We start from the raw sequence: 26,617 nt of genomic DNA, 5'->3' as shown, positions 1-26,617 counted from the left end.
ATATAATGTACCACAAAAGTGACTTGATCTTTGGTAAACTAATTCCATAGTTGATTCACTTGGTGATAGGCGAGATCGTTTTCTTTGTCATCTTCGTAGTCTGTGCAAACCCTGTATGATCTGCTCCTTGCCCGAAGTGTTGAGCGGTAATAGTCCGATCGTCAAGCAATAAATATTTCTTGACATCTGTACGATACCATTGCGTGTTACTTGGGGGGTTGATGTTTTTTTTTGAATTCTTTATTTTCCTGGCTTGACAAAACAACATTTCATCACATTCTGATATAATGTACTGCGAGCATGCTTTGGCGTATCCAAGCTATGTCCACTGTTTATCGTGTGTTTAGGGAGTAATGTCCTCCCATGCAATTCCATACCTCTTTGAGTTTGGAGACAACACGTGCCTTGTATGACATCTATGATTAGAATGTTGCTTTGTCTGTGTGTGGCTTATTTACCCCATTGTCGATCTGTGGTGATACATAACTAGTCAGAATGTGGACGTTGACTTTATCAGCAGCATTTAATCCTTCATTTAGGTTCCGTCTGATGTCACATTACAAACGAATTGGGTTGCAAAGTGTGTTCTCCATCGAGTTCGATGTCAGGATAATATTTACTCATGTATTTTCGGAGCATGATGTAATCCATGTTAGGAAAACTTATCCCACGTCTGTCCTTATTATGATATGTCTTGTAGTGACGCAGAGACACTTCTTCTGAGTGCAGCAACACGAACAATGCACTATCATATTACCAAAGTTCTCTGGCAAATTCTCCGCATTATCCCATATACGAATCACCACATGGACGATGGAGAAGTTATTTTAAATCGGTCTTTTCTTACTAGGCTTTGAATAATTTTCATAAGGTCTGCCCGCAAGACGCTGTACTTTACGGTAATGTGCTTTACGCCTACTTTGTGATGTAATCGCGACACTTCTTCGTTCAGCACGTGAGGGAATTCGTATGTTTCGAATATTGAGCTATTTTCCCTCTTTTGTAGAAGCAAAAGTCCGACTGATGTGTCTGTCGGTGGTGCCAAACTCCTTAGATCCATTAGGATGGATCACAAATCTATCTTTCTTTCCGTTCCACTTGTTTAGGATGGATGATTTGATTCCACAGATCCATTCCGATCACCAACAATACCTATCTCTGGGTGGGCATCTACTAGGGTTATGTAGACCCGTGGTAGAAGAAGATTTTAGATTTTCATTGTGTGAAATTCAACCAATTTGCTTTTGAAAAGCCATTGTCTAGTTGTTGTCCATTGTTTTGAATCAAAGTTCTCGGAATTATATTTATCCAAAGCTTCATTGTTCGGATTTGTCGTCTTCTTGATACATAGCACGACTCTTTTCTTGATTTGCATCATTTAGTAAATGAAAATCTTGTCACTACTACATAAAAATGCATGTTGTCAGTAAAGACTTGATTTGTACATGTTGCTGACAGGGTTTCTCTTATAAAAGTATCTGTCTTTCTGTACCCCTATATTTTCATTACATGTTGTCCTAAGTAATAACAAACTTCTTTGTTGTTAATACCATTTTATTCAAATTAAGTAAATGTCAAGCTTTATCAATACAAACACTTATGATTCATTCAAAAATTTTCCAACGTTTTTGATTGTGAAAAATTACGCCCTTTCTCCAGTCGTCTATATGTAAACGCTCTTTCACCTCAGTAACGCCATTTTTCCAGTCAGCTGCTGTTAAATTAAGCTTCCGGATAATGTTCGCTTCTCCTTGTTTACTGATTTTGTACAATTAGTTTTAAAACGTTGAACAGTATCCGGTTGTTTCAATCAACATGCACGTATCTTACGGTTTGATTCAGTCCTTTCTTCTTCACAATGGATGTGCATCGAATACAGATACAGTTCAAAACTAGAATTTGATACAACGAAATCCAGAGGTGTTTCTACAAATCTCGATATACCCGCTGAAGATTCATGGAGAAAGCCGTCCGACTCATTTGATGTCTGTCTCCGATGAACATATCCGTAAGTGCACGGCTCTTATATGATCCCACACGAAGTATGGTATTAACCGACGAACAGTCTTGGTCTGGAGTTCACTGGTGGGCCTTTCTATCTCTGTGTCTGTGTACGGTATGGATAATCAACGAGTTCTGAAAAGGATTCCCTGTTTTGGACAGCTTCGTATCATACTGTTGAAATTGATTTTTGGGTTGATTGTATCCAGGGTAAATGCCTTTGACTTGACACCGTGTGGCGTTCCCCATTGACAATGTTCTGTACCATAGTTTTTAGGACCCAAGGAACATACTTGACAATTCTTCGATTGGGTTACTTCATCAATCCACTTTCCCAAAGACTGTCTGTAATGGGAATGTTGTTCATTTATCCGGGTCGTAAATGTACAAATGTCAGTGTCAAGTACCAAGACCGATCCCTAAGCGTCAGAACTGAGTACAGTTCTCATCTAGCATAGTGCAGTATGACAAACGCTGCAAACTAACATTTGCTGCAGGATGGGGTTGTAATCGGAATAATTGAATCAGAGAAAAAAACTCATCATTTTCGAAGAAGCAAAGTAGTGGATTTTTGTGAGGGTCAGAAATGATTGTATACCTGGTGGCTTGTCAATGTATTCCGATTTAGGCGAGACATTGTTTTGGGCATTCTTTCCCCAGGTAGCTACAATTCAGCATGGTTTGGGCACGCCTTTTGCCGGATTTTATCTACTCTTCAAGGATGACACCTTTCGGCTTGAAAATAGTCGCTTTTGACTTATCTTTATCTGCCTCAGTTTTGACCGGTTGGGATTACCACTGGCCTCTTGTTTTTTTTTCAAGTACTTATGATGTATTCCTTATTCGGACAGTGTCGCTCCATTCCTTGAAAAGGCCAGATTGTGATTACTTCAAGAAACTTTTTACCCTAGATCTATAGGCCTTATCTAATTCCATGAAGTCCAAACCCCAACCAAGTCCCTTTCCTCCTGATGAATGTGAGCAGAGGTCTTAAGTTCTTTCTTGCCTATGTTACGGCACAAGGTGTACACCATTTTCTTGTTGCAATGCATGCGGTTAGGACGGGTAGCATAAATCTTGAGGGTGAGTACCTTACACTTGATCAAACTTCTGTATTGCTTAATGTGTGTCTTATCAATTTCCTCCTGACTCTTAGTAATGATGGGTGGATATTCTTTGTATTTGTTCACAGAGGTTACAGTGAACAAAATATCAGCGTATCTTGATCTCTTGATGGTGCTTTCGTCTATCTTCATGGTAGTGAGTGACCTGCATTGGTACGGGCACCTAACAGGGCATCACGAGGTTTGATCGGTTCATAGCGGGATAGAACGATAATCAAACTTTGTACTTGGGTCTTCCTTGCACTTGGGTTCCCCAAATAAAATTTACATTCCCATATGTATGCAATGCGGTACCTTGGTTTTGCAAAGCTTCAAATGTGAAAAGGTCTTAGATACAATGTATTCATGGTCATTTAAGAGTAAGGATTTCTTGACCTCACGCTTGGGATAGCATGTTCACACCCATGGATCCAACACCCTAGAAAATACTCATACACCGTATTGGTTCTGCATTGTTCCCATCAACAAGAATAGGGACCATACGGACTTCACCACGTTCAGTGATGACGAATGGTTTTCTGTGATAGGTGCGCGGCCTGTAACCATCGTACACCTTTAATGGAATAAACGGGGCTTGTTTGGAATATCTGCATCTGAAATGATACCCAAACGGTTTTCTGGCAATGTGTTTTTGCGATGGGCACATACCAGATTGAGCAAGGTGACACTTCGGTAAAAGAATGATGCCGTCACTGGCAATTAACTGATGTTGAAATTCCACCGACAGCCCCTCTCAAAGATTTTAATCTGATCGGCAATACTTTTCCATCTCCTTTTGAAAATCAAAGATGGAATGTGTGTTGACCTTTTCCGTGTTGCCATTCTAAAAAGAATTCACGGGCTTCGGGGTTGTCATACCACCAGGATGATAGTACTCTGAAGTCTAAGTATGTCCACATAATTCTGGAATTCAGCTTTATTAGCCCAATGTGCGGGAAAATACCTTTAGCCATTTCTGTAGACAACTTTTTGGGAAAAGCTGACAATGGCATGCTGAGAAGCTCAAGGGAATCAATCATTCTCAGTCCATGACATTTCAGAGGAAACGAGTTGCTTTCCATTAATGATGACTGGGTTTGGTTGTGGTATTGACTGACAATTATACCGCAAGATAAACTGTCCGTCATACCCTTGAAAATTGTGAGCTTTGACCGTGGATTCTTTGTGGTGGGTTTAAATAACCAGTTACAAAATTCAGCACGGTATTATCACCTTCAAACTACATTTCCTGGGATTCAGGGGAACGTGTACGCAGTGATCACACGGTTCGTGATGTCCTTCGGATACAGTCATGCAAAAGAGGGAGCACAACAAAATGTGGTATGTGCTCGCTTGTATCGAACGGCTCTCAATCAAATCGATGTAATCTGAAGGACTTCAGATTTCAAGTGAAAACATATTTTGGTATTATGACATTCATGGGTTTGGTTCAACAATGTCATTACAAATAACTACATTTCTTAGACTCTGAACATTCATGGATTTTTGTTTGTAGTACAAGAATTTTATGGAATGTTTGACATTGCCATACAGATTCACAAATATTTTCTTTTGTGACCATGTGATTTGCTTATGCTTTCTGATACATTCAATCTTTTAAAAGTAATCTACAGTCAAATATCATGTAACCTGTCTGCTGTTCACGAGTTCCGTGAATAACACTGAACAATGTTTTTTCACATGTGCGTGCCAGATTGTTATAGCAAGGTTAAAGTATTCACAATATAACCATGTCCGTAGGCATCCTGATCGAAGTGATGGTTGTATAATGTCCTACGTGGTGGTATACGTTTATCATTTGCTCCTTTTCATGGTGGGTGGGTAAACAAGGTTCACATATATCCATGCTGAGTGTAAACCTTGATTATGTAGTCTGGGTAGAGTTTGGTTTGGATTTTCTGGACTCCTCTATTCCCGCACGGTTGATGTATCGATTCCAACACGCTTATAACGTATGTGCTTCTTCTGTTGTAAAGATTTCTTGGATTGTGCTGCATCATGTGCCATCGTTTCTTCCATTCCTCGGATATTTGATTTTACTTTGGTGCATGGCATATATCTACAACAATGGATTTGCCAAGCAATGTGTCATTAGGATTGTCAATTTGTATGACACTCCGGGTAAGTTGTGGTCATGTTCTCTATATGACATGCGATCATGATGATATTTCGTCTGGCTTTGCGGCTCTTGGGCATGGAAATTTGAGTAATTTCTCATGCAGTTGACCATCATGAAATCTTGAAATCTTCATTGCTTTGATGAATTTTCAATTTCTTAAAGTAGGATTCCCTGTCACTGCTGACGGCATTGTCATACGGGACGTGTATTCCAAGGTTCAAACCGGGTTATCAATAGAGACTCGAACTTTATCTCTTGGTTGGTCTGACACTCCTCTTCATCTTGTTTACATTGCATTGAACAGGTCGTAGGTAAAGTCATACGGTGGTCATAGGGTTTGAATGATAACATCGTACACGTTACTTTGCGTCTTGAATTTTCTTGATTTTCTTTCCATTCGGGGTTAAGTTTTAAAGTAGGTTGCTTGCAAGTCAGTGTCGTTTCACATGTCGTTGATCTTGCCTGGCTTGTTTACGGTTTTCCTTCTAAACCTACGCAGTTCTTTTTATAGCTCATATTTGTTTTTTTAGTTAATGAATAAACGATGCTTCTTTAGTTCTTCTTCATCTTTCACGCTACTCGAAGTATTCTGAGTAAGGTATAATTTACGTGGTTTGCCATGTTTGTTAGGCAGAAATGTTATCAAATCCGTGATGACTAGTCCTTTGATATGACTGAAATCGAGCTGGTATGATTGACCTTGAAAATTCCTCTAGATATCGGGGATGCCAGCACATTCGACATCAGTTGGATTCTGAAATTGAAGAGACAAGATGGCCAAGCAAAACATATGCACCTGTAGAAAAGTAGATGGAACTGATACCATGTACTATCACAGAAAGGACTTGTTGTTAGAGAAATTAAAGAAGCCATATCCAGAGTAGAAAACTGGATGATCTACAAAAATGGAAAAGGACGTTTGTCTACAAATTGCAAGGAGCATAGGACATTGGCTAGTCAATGTCCAACGAGCAAAGCTACACGAAGAATCTGAGATGTTACAAACTGTACGAATTAGGGCATTTTGTAATAAATGTCCCAATCGACATGCAGGCCGATAGCAAGGGCACACCCCCAACTTAGCTAACGTAGACCATTATTCCACTTTCTCGGGGGATTTTCTGAAAGTAGAACACTGTGATTATGCAGCGTGAAGTGAAAACAGCGTCAGCTTTGGTTTTTGGCTCTGTACCTCTGTCGATCCGCGACAAGGGTTTAGTACCACAGGAAGCAACTGCTGGTCCTTACAAGGTATTAAGGGAAAACACAAAAACTCATAGAGGCTATGGTACTTCGCTCTGATCATACAACAGTGCCTCAGGGGAATACGGTAGAGAATCAGGGGGATACCCCACCACAAAAAACGAGGAACAGGAGACTAAGAAGGAGGGATAAGAAGCGTTCGCACCCAAACGAAAAGCTTGTGGTAAGAAGAGCCAGGGAGAACCAAGCAGAAAACAGCCAAAATTATAAAATCAGTGACATTGACTTTTAACATAGTTGTGTGTGTGTGTGTGTGTGTGTGTGTGTGTGTGTGTGTGTGTGTGTGTGTGTGTGTGTGTGTGTGTGTGTTTCTTTTAAAAAAGTTTTATTTGAATAAAATAGTTTAGAAAAAAGAGATAAGTTGTTAGTTTATTGTTGTTTTCTATTTGACAATTATTTTTTACAAGATTTTTTTGTTTTTTTTACTTTTTTACCTCTAAATAGTTGGTTGGTCCTTAAAAGGACCTTTTTAAAAAAAAGTCAAAATTAATTAAAAACTCAGACAGGTTGGGTATAAAATATTAAACTTGACTGGTGTGTCTTAAACTCAGTCAAGCCCGGGTACAGGTTGTAAAGTGTAATCTGTACCGCGGACGTGGACTCCATCCCAGTTGGCAAAGAAAGGCTTTAAGACCTGCTGGCTCTGTCTTTTCTCGATCTCTGCGTATACCCAGTCAGAGGTTCGATCTTCATGCTCAACGACGTATCACGAAGAAGTTTTCGTTAACCCATAGTGAATGGTATACCCTTATACCTTTGCAACTTTGTATATAAAATAAAGAACGGAATGGATAGAGAAACATATTTAATTTTTAAAACAATCAGAAGAGGCTTACTAACTACCCCTGGAGACCTTAGACCACTTTGTTTTTTAAATTGTTTTTGACAATATAATGAAGGAATCTTTTGAATAGCTATGTGTAGCCGAAAAAGGGATGTTTGTTTTAGGTTTTGGAGACATACCACAACTAATGATGCACGACAGGTCGCGGCAGTACTGCAGGAAGGAAGGAAGCCTTGGACGTGGAGGAAGGCTCATAATTCCCTCCCCAGTCCGACCTTTCAACAACGGCAGCTTGGCTGTGGTGCCGCCTCTCACCTTTCCTGGCCCATTGGATAACAATGGGGTTGGTCGGTTGTGCATGGACCGCTGCTGTACGGCTGGCTCCTCACCATCTTCTAGTATACTCCTCACCTCCTCTTCCTCGGTCGGGTTGCATGCTTCGTAGTCTCTGCATCCGCTCAACTCAGCTCTGGATGGCTTTGCGGGAGTAACGAGATGTCCATCCCCAACCTGTCGTAGCTCCTCTCAATGAAAGAAAGTCTGGCTTCAAATTCCATTGTATCGTGTACTGCCAAAAAGTGCAAAAAAAGCCTATGGAGCACCTAATAACCTAATATAGAGCAATATAAATGGCGTCATCGATACATTTTCTGTAAAACTAAATGGAACGTTAAAATGGCTTATTTGTGTTCTTGACGCTACGTTTTTTTTGATGGCTCATTGATTACGCGTCGATTTTAATGAATAGACCTTGTTAGAAAGGTCTTTGACCTAGACTATACAATGCTAATAAGTAATGTTGAAATGTTGATACAAAAAAAGACTGTAGGAGAAATGTAAAAAAAATACGTGGATCTTAGCTCATGTTAAGTCTTGATCTGCAATGAAAACACGTGATTAATCTGATATGGGTCTTGCAGGGTATATAAAGGCGGTGGCATCTAGTCCAGGTTCACTTTTGAAGGATGGTGGATATCTCACCTTCTACCTAATCTATACTGAAGACGTCCAGGGAGGCAACAAGTATCATTGAACCGTATTACAAACCGTACCACAGATGAATACCTTATACACCGATTCTTCAACTGTGTATACATCGGTACCTCAAAATACCATGCGAATGGGGTAGAGTCATATTATACTACCACAGGCGAATTTTACACCACAGTATCAATAGCAGCCACAGCAACAAGCCCAGCAACAGTCACAACACCAGCAGGTACATATGGCGTACGTCAGTAAAGTTGGAACATCCATACTGGAAGAGCTCAAGACGGTCAACATTAATCTGGTCAAACTCAACTCTACTATCAAGGAGAGTCGAAAACATCATCGGACGGAATGTGATGTGAAATTCAAGGCAGATCAACTTACGGTACCTATCCTCTTCACTTCTCCAACAACAACTCAGCAGAAAAACAGTAAGGGTGAAGGGAAGGATGGCAGTACACAGTCAAACAAAAGACCTCTATCGAATGATCAGGATGAGACAGTGCCAAACAAACGAGTTGGCTCAACAGGAAGAGGTGCACACATGAAATCTATCAACAACCACAAGAAGGCTTAGAAGTAAACACAACTCAAAAAAACACAACGGCCCTTTTCAGGGCCACTCCATTTCTTTTGCGAAAGAAAGTACCTTTTCTCTTATTGTCTACTGGTAAATAATTGTAGTACCCTATATGGTGATCTGACACCCCTGGATGGTGATATGGTACCCTGGATGGTGATCTGACACCCTGGAAGGTGATATGGCACCTAGGTCCCTAGCAACGGATGGGCTGCATGGTGATATGGCATCTAGGTCCATAGCAACGGCCACATGATGATATGGCACCGGTGCCATATCATCATGCTTTACTACTGTCGTTGACTCCTAATCCAGCGGCCCGGGTTCGATTCCCGGGCGGGGAAGCTGGAAATTATGAAACACATGTTTCCCACTCAACTAGAGGAGTTCTGGTAAGCAACCCAGCGTTACTGGATTGAAACCCAGGCATCCTCGCCGCCTGAAAACTAGCCAATTCTGGCTAAAAGAGGGCTTTAAACTGAATATGAATAATATGAATATAACAATTTTATGAAATAGAAAATAAGAGTCTTACCGTGATTTTTTTTCACAAACAGCAATAACATTAAGATTTTGTAACGTTGAAACTTGTGTTACCTCGGATGACGTTTAGGCTACAAGTATATATAATTCTTTTCCACGGAAAGAGCCCCTTTTTTATTTCATAAACTAGTTTGGAATTTTCATAGCAAAAAGACTGCGTAAGTCGTTAGTAAATTAAATCGTTCAACCACAAGAAGGCTTAGAAGTAAACACAACTCAAAAAAACACAACGGCCCTTTTCAGGGCCACTCCATTTCTTTTGCGAAAGAAAGTACCTTTTCTCTTATTGTCTACTGGTAAATAATTGTAGTACCCTATATGGTGATCTGACACCCCTGGATGGTGATATGGTACCCTGGATGGTGATCTGACACCCTGGAAGGTGAAAAGATCTGAATCGTACAAAAATGAAGGAGAGGTGTCCTTGTATATGAATACCAAATATCAGGGCAATACGGTATCTTTACTTTTTGACCATTGTTACGTCGACCGATGTCAAAGAAGACTGGCAAGCCACCTTAATTCACTCTATTCTTCGAATTGTGGTGGCACAACAACGAATCTTAATCAAAGTACTGAAAGTACAGAAAAGCTGGCTACCACAAAACACTGAATGAAAACTGTGCAGGAAAGATGTTTGCAAAATTTTAGATATTATGGGTTTTCCATATCAAACTAAGGCGAGCATAGGGTATTGTTGTGATGAACCATCTTGATTAACTTGTGCATCTAAGTTAAAGTTCAATCGAGAAACCTAGTTTATCAGACGTAAACATGGGTTCAAGAGAGTAAACTATAGTTTACGCCCGTTATCCTGTGTGTTCGCTCGAAAAATTATGTTGGCATTCGATAATCCTAGTTTTTCGACCAAGAATATAATTATTTGATAATTTGATTGGAGAGAACCATTGTTTACGGACGTGAACCTATGTTTACGACCATGAACTTTGGTTTACGAACGTGAACCATAGATTACGAACGTGAATCTAGGTTTACGTTCGAAAAACTTGGTTTCTCGAACAAAACTATGATTTTTGGTCATTATCGTACGTTCACGAGCGTGAACCTATGTTTACGGTCGTAAACCCATGTTCACGGTCGTAAACCTAAGTTCTCGATCGTTAACATATGTTCACGTTCGTAAACTATGGTTTACACTCGTGAATCCTGGTTTACTCTCGTAAACATAGGTTCACGCTCGTGAACTTAGAATAACGGCCAACATTCAAAGTTAAATTGAAAAAACCTAGTTGAAACCTGGGTTAACGTGCGTGTTTCCGCTCGAAAATATGGGTAAGTATTAGTAAAACCTGGTTTTACGTTCGAAAACCCTAGTTTATCTATTGTTAATCCTAGTTTTTTCACGTATTATTGGACCATTGGCGTGCCATAATCTTCTAAAGAAGCGATAATAAACATTGAGGGACATAATATCAGATAAAATATAAAGGTAACAAACACAACATCTATATTTCGATATGCACCCCCCCCCCCCCACACACACACACACACACACACACACACACACACACACACACACACACACACACACACACACATCATGTATGAATGTATGAGCACTGATCAGATGGGGCGATTTTCTTGTCGGTATGAGTGAAATTTTGGGCTCGAACCCCGCTATAAACCGGACTATTAATGATTATTGTCTAATCATGTTCCTTCCCTAATATGATGGTTTGGAAAATTGACGTACCTGTAATAATGTACTCCTTTTTTTTTTTTGAAGAGTATCCAATTCCTACCATGAGATTACTTTAACTAATCTTTCAGGAAGGCGAAGGTTCAAGCCCCACTATGGCCAAACTTTGGTCATTATATTTCTTTTTTCAAGTAAGATGAACTGTTGTTTTTTTCAAGACTTATTATAATTGATCTGTCGTACAAAAGCGAAAATGTTTTATTTGATTAGCCATTTCTTGCTCTTTAAAATGAATTTAACCTAAAGGGTGAGTGTTTAGACATCTTTGAAATACTTAGTTACATTTGTAAAAGTTCTTGAGTTTGCATTTATTCTTTAGTTTACAAAGTTTAGAAGAAATGTAGGTAGGTAGGTTTTACTTCTACCCAATGGTTCTTTATGAATGCAGAGAGCAAAGCCATAATTTTTAAGAGTTGGGGCTTAATTTCTGTCCGATTAAATCCTTTTACTCGAGGCCCCTTCAGAAAAATTGTTATCGACAAATTTATTATGTGTTTTATAATTGTTACGCAATACTTTGAGGTTTCATTTAGAAAAATATTTGGTAAAATGAATTCTCTGCGATCGTTTTGCGTAATAGCTATCACTTTGAAATTTGTCTCTGTTTCAGCTGGAGGAAAAAAGACATAATTTATACAAAATTAACAAATAAAAAAGAATCAACAACAACGACACGGTAAAAGTCGTTTAAAGATGAATCACAGTGCGAAAATATGTTAACTTCAGGACTGTATCAAGTTAATACAATTGTTAAACATTACCAATACGGGTCCACTATCTTAATATAACCTGTAAACAGTTGAAAACGTGTGTTTGAAAAAAACACGCTTACATCTACGTCCCCACCCTTTAAGCAAATTGGTGACAAAGCACTTTTTACATTATATCTTTCAGTATTCGTCAGAATGTTTAAAACGAATTAAGTATAAAAATAGCCTAAAAAAGGGTATAATGTGGTCATCTGTTCTTCTCACGTTTCTGTGGCAATTCCACGCAGCGATTACGTCCCGTAGTACCTATAGCAAATGATCTGAAAGAATAGATTCTTAAAACTTAAGCCCTAAATATATGACCTGACATAACTCATATCACTATAAGTTCATTTTTATTGATATTTCATATTTCTTACTTTCCATGTTCTGTCAGGTCGTCGAATAATGCGCAGTATAACTCATATCGAAGATTGTTTCTCGGAACCAGCGTTTGTTAAATTAGCTACTTATAGACCGGGGTCATAATCTATAACGAAGCGGTCAACAGTGTGGAGTTACGAAAAAGTTCCATTCATACGGACATTTCATTCATAGAGGCGAATTAATTTACCATCATTATGTAATATTTTCTAATGTTATCTTTCAAGTATTTACCGTTAGAAAAATAAAACATTATTATAACATGTTTGAGCAAATAGATCTATTGAAACAGGTAAGTTTAACAATCTTTATACAACTCTTTGGCAAAACTGATAAACGTGGCGGACTATTTGAATTGCGCATGAAATTATATTTTATGTTGTCAGTCTCAGCTCCTGTCGAATTTTGTGGAAACTCGATATATGGTTATAATAGTCTGGCGAATATCGCCAGCCTAAAAACCAGCTGTCCTGGTTGAGGCCGAATTACGCATCCTCTTTTTAAATACATTAGTTTGCCAATATATTGGGAAAATGTGACTTCTGATGGCATTTTTTGTTAATGCTCGGATATTAGTATTAAAGTGTTCCTTAGAATCGAACATGAAATTTAAAAGGGGCTGTCGCCTTCTAGGGTTCCTCATTACAGTACAATGGGGTCAAAGGTCAAATAAGTGCATTTACAAATAAATTATGCCGCTGTGCACCCGTTTTGTTTTCATATACCATCTAAATTGGTTTAAATACTGTGTCTCAATGCCCTTTACTATTTTGTAAATAAAACTGATGATAATATTATATAAAATATGTATCTAATATATATATAATATTATATAGATCTAGAATAATATATATCTGGGGAAATATGACGGCAAAGTATGTTTTACTTGATATGTTTGCTAATCTTTATATGTGGATGAACTTGTGAAATGTTTTTGAAAATGTTGTATCAAAGGGTTATTTCAATGTAAATTCAAGGTCACAGACATGTCAAGGTCAAAACTGAACTTTTAAAAATGACTGCTAAGTTATTAACGGTAGCAAAATGGTGCGTATATTAACAATATACACAATAACTTTTCTGACTCCACACCTGTTTTTCCCTTTATCGACAAATTTGACAGATTTGAATGAAAGTTTTACACAATGTTAAATGATTATTCTATTATAATATAACATAAAAACCACCATAGCCTGATGTAAATTCATTTAACTGTAAGGGTAACAATAAGGTAACCCTTAAATTAAAAGTCACATTAGTAAATTCCAGCTCACAGTAGTACACTTTGACCCTATTAATTCAATGATATTAAAATTGTTATATTCTGAATGTTCAACTCTGTTTAGTTGTAACGGAGCATCTGTTAATATTTTCTGTTTGTACATATTAATTTTTATCAGGTTTGTGACGTCATATTAATGACACCAAATTAATGACAAAATTGTTTAATCCCGCAGATGACAGTATTGCCGTATACAGACCAGCACCAAGTTGCATTCATTCAGTGACATTTTTTGTAGGGGGACGAGGGGTGGGGTACCTTATTTAAACTGTCATGGTACAACGAATGTACGAACAATTGATATCGTTGTTATGTTTATTTAATTGAATTGGTCATTAAACAGTGTGTCTAATTTTCATTCAAATCTGTCAAAATTTGGCAGAGATAAAAACAAAAGTCAGGTGTGCAGTTAGAAAAATTGTTGAACAAATGATTACAAAATGACACTGCAAATGCATTTCTTGCATTTCAGGCAGCAATAAAACTTGAATTTAAGCTTTGAACTGACTATAAAAAGAATATTTACATATTGTACAATTTTTGAGAAATGTATGCGAAAGAGAAAATATGATAGGTTTTGCAGAAGAAGACTAAGCGGAAAATGAATTACATATAAATGCATAAACTTCTCACGTAAATAGTATTTTAGCTCAATCAGTAGAGCACATATCTAATGATCGAGGGGCCATGAGTTCGATCCCTGGGAGAGGTGAATGTTCTCCATGACAATTTGATAATAGACATTGTCATGAGTGAGTTCGTCCTCCACTTTCTGAATCATTTGGAGATGTCGGCAGTTACTTGCAGGGAAAAGGCTACTACTTGTAGAGACTCCAGAAACACTGATTAATTAATAATAATAAGTTAATTGACCGCCGTTACATTTATAATACTTCTCCAGCCCCAAAAGAAATGATTTCAGATCTGGTGATGATTCATTATTTGATATATATTTATGCTAATTTGTCCACGTGACGATGGTTAAATAGGACATTTTAGAAGAATAACTGACATATTGGTCAGAGCATAGGTTTACACAAAACATGTACGGTAATAAACTAATCAGAAGAGATCTGTATGATTTCAACTAGTTAATCTATACACTATTCCCATGATTCGCTGTAATATAGTTTTTCTTTACTATAATTCAGGCTTTTATCATCATAATTTAGGTATTTCCAATTAAGTAGCACATTTCAAGAACTAGATTTTCTATCACCGAAGCTCTTAATGCGATATTTGCGTCATTTTAATCTAAAAATTCACCACGCTATTTCTGTTTCGATCTTTTTTATCTTTGGCTTTGCTTCTACACTCTCACTTATTTAAATCAAAGTTGAAAAACGAATCAGATCGTAACAATTTACAGATCTGACATATGGTTTCAGACAGGATGTCCTTGACAACATTGTGAAAACAGTGATACATTGAAGTTATGCCTTCCGATATTTTCATGATTACTGACATAATTATGATGGTTCAACTAATCAAAATGATGAAATATTGTGGTTCGATAGTTACCATGAGATATAAAATGCGTAAAAATAACTTCCTGCAGGATGAGAAGAGCATGAAGAAGAGATTTGAAATTCAAAATGATGGATTTATAATAAACAAATAATGCCGATTGATACATTATGTCAGGCTAACCCGTCAATAGCCTGTGAAGTGTTATGGAGTTATTCATTTTTTTACAAGGGTAAGAAGTTATTTCTATATAAGGGAAATTCATTCCAACATTCCGCACTGAATTTAATTGACAATATATTTTACACGTTTAAGGCTACAATAGCCTTAGCTCACAATTGCTTATTTTATAACAACAGTTAGATTCCTTCTTGATACATTGGTAAGTTTCTCCACACGGTTCTATCACCAACCAATCACTCGGAAATCTTAAGGTGTTGTAACAGGAAAACAAACATGCTTTGCCCCTATATTCACGGTCAAAACGATCATACTAATAACATTCAATATACTATCGCATTCACTGAGAATTATCAAGCCTTTTTGAAGTTATGACATCTTAAGAACCAACATAATCAAATATTTACAATACTGTAGATATTGAAACACTTGAAGAGCGGTTACAAGTTCTTATAATAGCCTAATAGTGCGATCAATTCGTAACAGAAAATGCCAAAATACTTCAGAAAATGGGAAAAGCACCAAAATTGGCACAGCTTTTTATTGAAGCATTAAAAATATTTTTCTCATGGGACCCATTTGATATCTGCCAAGATGGCCGATACGGCGGCCATTTTCCAAGATGGCCGCCAAAACTCAATATTTACCTTACAAGATTCTAATGAAAGGTCATTATTTTTACATTCATCCCCAAAATGCACTAAATACAAATGTAAATAATAAAATAAATCCTAAATTTGCATCAAATGCAAAAATAACAATTCAAATGATGTTAGTTTCTTTCTGTTTGCATGGTAACGGCTAAAATCTAACCTTTAAAACTTAGTTTAATATTATTATTGTGTAATTTTCATATTTTAAAGGGTATTTTTTCTTTTACTATATGTAATTTATTTTATTACACTTGCATTCACTCCACAGCAGCATATTGAAACATTGTTGTTATTCCCTTACCAGTGTTTAGCCAGAGGGGGTTTATGGGTTGCCCCTATATGCATGTCAGTACGTCAGCCATGCAGAGTTGGATACTGCAATAACTTTAAAACTACAGCAGAATTGTTCATGATACGTGGTACATGGATAGATGGCAATGTAGAGAATGCCAGTGTCATTTAAATTTGTTCCTATGGCAACAAATGTTGTCGCTATGGCAACAAATAGTGCACGAATATGACAAAATGTGTCATCCTGCACTTCTTCAAAACAAGGAGAGATCGTTTCTTGAGAAATTTTACATAGACAGAGGGACAAATTGAAAACATGCTTGTTATCTTATTTTCTCCTTTTGTATTTTGTCCGTCTGTATGTCCGGCCACCATTCGAAAATGGCGGATTCTTCAATAACTTCAAAAGTGCAAATTCTGAAGACTTCTTTATGAAACCTTGTTTATAGATGGTAGGTAATATGGAGAATGTGAGGGTCAATTAACTTAGTTTCTATATAAAATTGTAGTTCCTATGACACCAAGTACGACAACTACCCCTTTGAGTATGGGACTTCGAAATGCAAGAATAGATTATAGCGACAAATAGTAGGATCAAATGAAACAATGTTCCTTATTATGCACCACGATCACAATAATGAATTGCTAACTGTGTAACAAAGAAGAGTAAGACTGAAAATACAAAAATTGCTTTCATGGACAACACTTAGTAACTATTCTGTGAAATATATTAATCTGAACAGTGAGCTGAAATCTGAAATAAGGTACATGTCAGATACTCTTGTCAGTACACACAAGCTCGAGATTGTCGACAACTTTAGTTAACTTGCATAAGGCAGTGCAGAGCATTTCAGCACTTTTGACAAATTAGCCTTTATCGAGGTTGCAAATGCACTTGAGGAGCTATTGGTACGAGGCTCAGGTACTTGAGGCAAAAACTATTGGAAAGGTTCCAATATATCAAAGATATCTCTGGTCAGCCTTATTTATCTTGACTTGGAATTTTAGGAAAGTGATAGAACACCTGACCCCCATATGTGCTCGACCTAAAGGGCAACCTTTTTTAGTATGTTCAAGAGGTGTAGCAGACGATGCAGGAATGCACATTATAGTCCTAATCTTTGTGTGAACATATGGTTGATCAGCTACTTGACACGTTTTGCTGTAAAGAAGAGTATCGAAAGCCTCCATTTATACCACAGAAATATTATATGAACAGTTTGTTTGTAGGAAGGTGTAGAAAATGCATTTAAAAGCTTGATTCACCGGTAAGCGCGAGCTGTACTGGTTAGTTTTGTTTGACAAGACAGTGTTATTCTTACATTGGATTGCTTAACTGGAAGTAGAATAGCCTTACAAATGGTAAATTGATAATATTTTTTGTCTTAAAACTAGTAATTTAAATTGGTATTAAAATTGTGTTTCGAATACATGTGCTCATTAGAAAAATCCTCAAGTACTCACATTTAATTTAATTTTAATTTCAGTAAAATGTCCAGAAATAGATATTAGAGCACATTTTTCTGTAGAAATGATAGATTGTGCTCTTAATTTAACCCCCCCCCCCCCTCCGTTACACTCAGCCACGTTCCCACTACGTCGTAAAAAACTGGCAGGTCGCAGTAAGAACTTGTACAATGTATAAGAAATACAGTAGACACCGATAAGAACATGATGATTATGGTCTCCACGAGGACGCGGTCAAACTTTGGACATGTTCAAAACAAAAGTATTGAAGAGGTGGTCTAATCAGGAAGCAGGAAGAACTAAATAAGGACGTAGTAATGATGTAACTAAAACCTAGTAGGACATAGTACAAACGTGGTGCGGACGGGAAAGACTGTATGGCGTGCTCATTGCGCTGTCATTGGGTTGTCATTGCGTTCTTGCTACGTCAATGGAGTTCTCACTACAACTTATCTACGCTTGTTTGCTATGACCATGCTACGTGCATGCCACGTTGTAGAATACCGCATAAGGTTATCAATACGTTCTTTCGGTGCTTAACACATCTATGTCACGTTTGCAGCAGGTTCTCACTATGATTGGTTCAGATTCTGAAAATTGAGTATGAATACTGGATCCAATTCCCCATCACTTCGTTTTCAACCAGCAGTGGGTATCGAACATCATCAGGCATTGTCACATAATCATGGACTCAGCAGCACTGGCAGCTTGTAGTGGACTTCTGGACCTTCGTATACCCTTCACGCTGCTTTTGCTTTTTACGCCACGGCCTCTCTATAAGACTGCTCTTATTTCTTCGTTGGGAGAGGGGTGGGGGCGGTGCTCGTCGTTTATTGTAATTTATGGTTGTTGAGTGTAGATGCGTACACAATATAACTGGGAGAAGGAATGAAAAAGAGGCGCGTGGCGTAGTATTTATAAGTAGCCGACGAATGCAGTGAGAAGGTGATAAGCGTATGGTTAAAGCATGGTAAGCGAGAGGTGCACAATCTGACCGATCGTACTAAGAATGTAGTAAGAACACACTGGACGTGAAGATGCGCGTGGTAAGAAAATTAGTGTGAACATGTTGGACGCCGTGAGAACCTGGCAAGGATGTTGAAAGCGCGCAGTATGAACTTTAGAACTGCACATTTTTCGAGTTTGACCCCCGTCCCTACCGCGTCAAAATTTTCAGGACGCAGTGTGGTCTTAATGGTCTTTGTCTGAGAATGATCAGGGCATAAGTGACTGTACATTATATGCTTATGACATTAAACTATAATACTATTGCTATGGCACAATGTGCTACAATTTGAAAAAAAAAACAACAACAGATTATTACAGGAACATGCAAATGTAAATTTGATTACGCTGATCAAACGGCAATGACTTTTCCCAAAGAAAACATAATGGTCTGACAGGCCAGGGATGTTCACATGGTCTATCGCACTAACATAGTTAATGAATTATATAGTTTTATTAAGTGTTATTAGTTCTCTTAGTGTAAATAAATTGAAATGAATACAGCAACACTAACAAATTCTGAGTCGCGAAAACTAATGACAAAGTGAAACACGTGTCATTTATTCACTAATACACATTACAGACAAACTTCGTTTGCTCAAACTCTGATGATTCGAACACCATTCTTCACTTGAACCTATCGTCAGGTCCCAACCAAATTCCTTTATAATATATTCTCCGATCACTCAAACTACCGATAATTTGACTAAATTTTGTCGGTCCTGACGGGTTCCAGTTACCGAAGTTCGAATGTATTTATAATAATTTACAATTGTTGTAAAGTTCTGCACAGGACTGTTGCCATTTTAAACATTCTTGAAATGCCAGTTACCATTATATACTTAATTTTGACTCATATAAATGCATTATGACTTTTCTTCTGCCTAATAGCAAATTTTATCCAAGGGAGACAACTTCTTTCATTTTTGTTGGAAGAGCGGCATTTTTGTTAATATGATATGTTTGAATTTATTCAGACAGGTGATTTTAGATTATGATACTGATGACTGTAAGTGTCTATAGAAGTTTTATATATAATATTAAGTATTTTTGAAGAAATATACATGCATGGCGGCCATCTTGGATTTTTCGGCCATATTGGATTTTTCTGAGTGGGTCTCATGCTCATTTTTAGTATTTTGCCCTAAAGTAGTTATATACCAAGTTTTGTGCTTTTCCCATTTTCTGAAGTATTTTACACCATTTTACTGGACTATAATGTCAGTGTGCAAGGAATAATTTTTTAGCTGATTCAAAAATATGAAAAGTACCATTTTTCATGCTGATCATCATGCGTAAACCAATGGAATAGAGTTTTGATTGACAGAATGGACAGTTTTAGATAATGCTTGAGAAAAAGTTTACATTTTATTTTGTCTCACAAACAGACTTAATCAAACCGAGTTTGCTATTTTTGCGTTCTAGAGTTCTATGCCGCCGAAGGAATCTTTAGATCTGTCATCAGTTAGTACAGCCAAACTATTTTCGCTAGAGTTTGATAGGACAAGCAACATGTGTTCGAGATATCAGTAGTACAAGCTAACGTGACGTATACATTATATAGACCTTACACCGAGCTTTGACTTTGCTAGTCTTTATAAAATACAGTCAAACCTGTCTATAAAGATCACCCTTGGGAGAAACAAAAAGTGGTCTTAATTGACAGGTGGTCTTTGTTCACAGGTAAAACATATTGTAAATGTTAAAATAGGAAACAAAACCAGTAGTGTTTAGAGCCAGGTGGTTTCTATTCTGAGGTGGTCTTTAGCACAGGTGTGACTGTACGGGCCATAGACTTTTTCTACCTGTACTGTTCATACAGACAACCATACAGGTAACCAACTAGCCATTATGGAACCTGTTAGCCAGAAAACGGAAATTTTAGAAGCATGAGAAAAATAACTTTCATAAATGAACAAAATATTCGAGCGTACGACAATTTAAGCTCATTCTATAGAAATACTTTTAGTCGTTTTGAATTTAGCCAGTCTTAAATGCAATAAAACTATTCGAAGCAATTTATTTTACTTCTGAAATTCATAATTATCACCGAAAAATTACAAGTTTGTACTAGAATGTAGCACAAATTGCAGATATCCGAAGTTTATAACAAAAATGCACTTACTGACCTTTGACCTTGTGCTGTGGCCTTACTATGACCCTTAGAAGGCGACAGCCCCCCTGAAAAGTTTCCAATTTTTATAAAGTTAACAATGAACATGGCTGTCGGGCATTAACAAAAAATGCCATCATAGCCAATTTCTAGGCCTCTTTTTTGGATATATAGGCAGACTACATACCACTTTTGTGAGCCTCGGTGGCGCAATGGTAGCGCGCTTGCTTATTAAAGCGAATGCATCTCCCCAAAGGGATAACTTTTCGCCGTATCAAACCTTTACTAAAAGAAACAGATGACCTTATGGAAGGGATACATAAAGAAATCCTTTTGCAACTTGGGACCCCTGCAACTTTCAAGAGAACATACTTAGAACATAGATCACGAAACTCCTGCTTTAAAAGGCGCATGACTTTATGTTTAGAACATGTTTTAGATCTAAATCTTTTTGTTACCTATACAAGTTTCATGCTTCAAGTATTTCAACAGGCTTAAGTTTTATTTTTATTTTTCCAAGATTCTTTAACAGTACCTTTAATTTAGTACCTTTTACAGCCTCGTAACTTTGTGACATCGCACTATTATATGCAAGGTATAACGTATAATTATCTTACGCATACGTGTAAATAATTATTAATTTACCTTCTGTACAATGTAGTGTAAGCATGCTGGAACTTATAATAATGGTGATTTTATCCGATATTTTAGAGGAAACATCATTTTGTTATTGCATCCTACACCTTGCACTTATGTCGTAATAGCATGGGCTCGCGGGCTCATTACGAAAAAATGCTGTTGACGGTAAAATAGTTCATTTTCTGGAGTGCAAGATTGTAAAAAGGCAATTTATACGTGGAAAAGCACAATGTTTTATGCTACCGCTGAAAGTGATGTCAAATACCCATAACCTTCATTATGTCACCTATATATCACTCGTATATACCTCCAAAAATAGGCGAAACTGGTATGAGGTAGCCCAGTGGTTTTATCATCTATGACGTTCCTCGTTGTTAGAAATTATTCAGATTTCAGTATATTGTTGAAGAGACATCCTTCTTTGGATTTGGGGTATTTTTGTTATTTTTCTGGCGTTTTTAAGTAGAAAAAGTTCACAATTATATCAATATAAGGCATAATATATGCAAATCAGTTGTTGGGAAGTCCCACGTTTTATGACCTGTGACGCCCATGACAATAAGATGTTCAAATTTCAGTTAAATATTGAAATATAGTCATTCCCCTGGAGGTTTGGGTGACTTTTGTCACTTTTCAAGAGCTTTTAAGTATCACGTATTGAGCAATTATTATACCCCTTTGTAACAGTCAAAGCCATTGCACAATATGTTAACTAAGATTCTGTTACGATACCCGTCAAGATTTATATATAAAGTTCTAATGTGTTTTTAAAGAAACCAGGGAAGCCAGGACCACTTCTTAAAAAAAAATAAGGGCTGCAGTCGAATGACAGCCATATCTCCCGCCGATGCCATTTGAAAAAAGGGCCATAACTCCAGAACGGGTTGAGCACATTACCAACTTTTAGTAACATCTCTAAACCGATAAAGCGGGACAGATCTACTTATCATAAAAATCAATAAAACCAATAATCCAATATCATCGCTACCGGACGGATTCGTTGATTTCCGTAGTAATTGTTGTTGTTGTAGTACCACGGGGGAAAATCGATAATTAACAGCTTTGGTCATTATCTGAAGCATTTATAGGCGGTCGGTTTGCTAAACGATATACTTGAATGAAGTTTTAATAATAATTAAAGTGAAAATCGGAACAAGTCGAAAATTTATATAATACTTTATTGTCAAATCAAAAGTAATATTTAAGAATATGAATATGCTATCTAAAATATTTAGAAATCGTTACATTTTATAAAACGAACGCATAGATTCACTTTATTTTTAATACATAAAACATCATGCTAATATATATCTATGTGCAGAAAAGAAATATTTACGCACAAGAAACTGTCTGTAAATAAAATAAATATTCATGAATATGAATATGTTATCTAAAATATTTAGAAAGCGTATATACTTCCTCTATACGCGCTTTCTTTCACATATTATGAACATTAGAATATGAGCTTTTGTTTCTAAAATATTTTCAAAATTCCAAATCACTAACGCTTTTCGATTTTCATCGTAAAAGGTAGTAAAACAGCAAATTCTCATGCATTTCCGTAACATAAAGTTTGCCAGTAAATTAAGTTTTGAAGCCTTCATAAGAAATATAGCATTTTTTCCCAAGATACCTAAAATGTTTTTTTGTTGTCGAACGATCTGGAGGCCAGCCGCTTTAAAGAAAAAGAAGTATAGAAATAAGACTTATACTTTTAAAAGGAAATACTTAACCCTTACCGTGCTGGACACGATTGGTTCTTCCTTTGCGATCAGTGTAGATCATGATCTGCAATGTCTGCCATTCAGCCAGTAACTTTTTGGTTTTTGGTATGCACCCTTTTCATAATTTACAGTACTGTCCACATTGAAATATAGACCAGTTCATTATTGTAAGTTAGCATGGTAAGTATTAAGTTTCTTATATCATGCCTAAATAGAAAATTAATATCATATTTGCGTGACTTGAATAAGTACTGCTGACAAATACTACTACCATAGTATACTTTAACTATAAATATATTGTTACAGGAAAAAATCAACATTAAATAACAATAACTTCATCAATATCTCAATTTTAGAATAGCAGACTCAACTGAGTAATAACTTAAGTTTTGTTGTTTTTTTTTGTGATATTTGGGCCAAGATCTTTACTCAGTAAATATTTACGGAACAACTCTATTAACGATGTGAATTCTAAACTTCATACTGTCATGCGATATAAGGGTAAAAATCGTAAAAACAAAGTTCCGGAAAGAAAGGGAAAATACTATATTAAAACAGAAGAAAGTGAAATATATTACAACGAAAAACCATAAAACCATAAAAATACCTATCACTTGTAGTAATTGGGGTAACATTTCTTTATGACCCGGCTTGAAACAACCCTGAACGGATATTGTTTACCCCTAGGCAATATTGTAATACACAATAATAGTCAAAGGGTAATTTTAAGATTTTTGTTACAATTAAACTATTTTATGCTTGATGTGATTATGTGCAAATCTTGGGACTAAAACATATAATAGATATCGCAATTTTTAAAACGAATGATTAAAGAATGTACCAAAAACATGCATTAATGTAAGAATACAGAATAATATATACAAAGAAGGTTCGGAAAGAAGGAGAATTATCAGTTCATCAAGGCTATCTTTCAAATTAAAGTTTGATCATATTATGAATAATAGAAATTTTTTTTTGTTTCAAAATTATTAAAAAATCCCATATGAAGAAAAAAAAGATGTCCGCGTCGGAGATCGGACCCGGACCGCCGCGGCAATAAAAATGTCACCAGCGGCAAAAAATAATATAGGTATCTGGAAATTAATCATCGCTGTATTTCTTAAAAATGCTTTGAAACTCAATTACTGACAGACTATATTTTACGGAAACACATGAGAATTAGTTGCTTTCAGTATTTTTTTGCGATGAAAATTAAAAGCATTTGTATATTTTATAAATGCGAATTGAACACTAAATCCTCCATAGCGTTATTTTAAACGACAGCAGATCTAGGTTTCGGCGTTTCTGAGTTCAACAATTAATTTGTTTTAATCTGTCTAATTACAATCTCAGTTTTTTTGTTTTTGTTTTTTTTTTTTGTTGTTGTTTTTTTTTTTTTTCTTTTTGGTGTTTTTTTATATATTTTTTTTTTTTGTCAATGTGAAGTTGCCTACAATTCATAGGCTTTGAGCTATTAACAATTTGTGCCGACAAAGTCAGGCTAGCAGACGACAATATTATCCGTAACAGCTTCCGAGCACTTACGGATAACGGCGGAAAATGCCGGATTTTTTAAGAAATGTTCACTGCACACACTAAAATGCAAAAAGGACCAAACAAACCATTATTAAATTTAAAACAAATTACACATAACGAAAACTGAATAATTTTTCTACATTTTTAGGGGTATCGATTTTTTGATTATTTGCGGAAAATATCTCATTTTATCTGTTATATTTGAAAAAGTCAGATTTTTTTACCCGTTTTCTACAGAGTCTATATGAACTGAGGTGGGTCTATTTAAAGTCAAAAAGGACCAACCAAATATTAATTTTTTTTTAAAAAATTTTCATAATATCCGGAATAAATTAAACTTTAATTTGTGGGGTATCGAATTTTTTATTTCCAAATAGAACATTTTCTATTTAAGTTTAAGTAATTTTTTCCTTCTTTGTTTATAGAGGCAAATTTATCGATTTTCCGATAGATCGATGTTACTAAAAGTTGGTAATGAAATCCAAGATTTGTTTCTTCCTCCACAACTAAGCATTAATAGTAGTAATCCCTGAAAGTTTGAATCGATTCAACCCTATTGTAACGCTGCGCGTGTTACGTAAAGTTTCTTTGGGGAATATTTTCCTCAAATTCAGTTTTTCGAATATTTATTTATTTGGCTCGAGTCCACTTAATTGAGGAATAAGCAAAATCCATATTCTGTTTCTTCTTTTATTCAGTTTTCAACAACAATATATGGATGTCCACATAATAACAATAATTTCTATAAACACAATTTAATTGATTAAAACTTTGTAATTATCTAGTCGGATATCTCGACATGAAACACAGAAGTATAATTATGTCCTTATTTCGTAGGTAAAATTCTTCTGATTAACGGTTATCATTGACTTTAATGAGGTTCGTGACAACAATAATATTAACCAATGATATTTCAGGAAACCTACATGTCCCCTAGCAACAAATCTCGCATACTGCGATACTTAGTGAGATTTCACGTGATTTCACGTGGCCAGGGACCTCTGTCCTTGCGTGTCAAAATCTTACTGAACAGATATTAAGATTATGTAATAAAATGCAATAAGACTATTAACAGACGTATAAAAGCAATTAGTTTGACACTGCAGGATCTTATCAATGTTTAGTAAGAAATAAAACATTTTATAATGACAGCATGTAAATTCTTTTTGTTCTTTTAAAATTATTAACAAAGTTCATGTTTTTACATATACAACTATTTTTAAATATTTTAAAACAAATTATTTGACCGTTGTTAAACACTAATGTCACTGCATAAAACCACCCCTCGTCTATTTTTTCACTCCTGTGAAATGAAATATAGATAATATAAATATGTTTATCATAATATTTTTAGAAATTAACAATTTACTGAATCTTAACACCGCTATCAAAAAGGAAGATTTTTTTTATACATTTGAACTATAATTTCCAGTCCTTGTAATTTTAAATCGATACACCAACTATAAATATTTGTTATCTCCTGACATAATAAAATAATAAATAAATAACTTCTATTCCTCCAATTATGAAGAGCATAACATATATACATACAATTGACAAGAAATTCGAACATGCATGAACACTACACTAAATACAGCACACTAAATACAACACATGAAGAACACATTGACAAAAAAACACAATTAATTAAGAGAAAAGCAATTATCGCTACAACTCACTTATTTACCGACAATCTTAAGTTGAAAGCGATAAGTAGTATAGGCATCGGTTTGGGGGCAAACAAACGGGCGCCATCTTGGATAACCTAGTTACTATAAATAGTAACTCATTTGCATATAAGAAATGAATTCACTGCACATGCGCGGCGGCCATTTTGAATTTTATTTTTAGAATGACATCTTCCTATGTTAGGAATGACCTCTCCCTGCTATCTATATCTCCCAGAAGTATATAGAGCTGGCTTATATACCTATATACCTATCGAGAGCGTGTTCGCGCACATTGAGGGTCAGCCCTACACGGGGAGATAACACGAAAACAAA

Source organism: Mercenaria mercenaria, chromosome 1, assembly GCF_021730395.1.
Source record: "Mercenaria mercenaria strain notata chromosome 1, MADL_Memer_1, whole genome shotgun sequence".
NCBI classification, from domain to species: Eukaryota; Metazoa; Mollusca; class Bivalvia; order Venerida; family Veneridae; genus Mercenaria; species Mercenaria mercenaria.
This window is presented reverse-complemented; position numbering follows the sequence as displayed.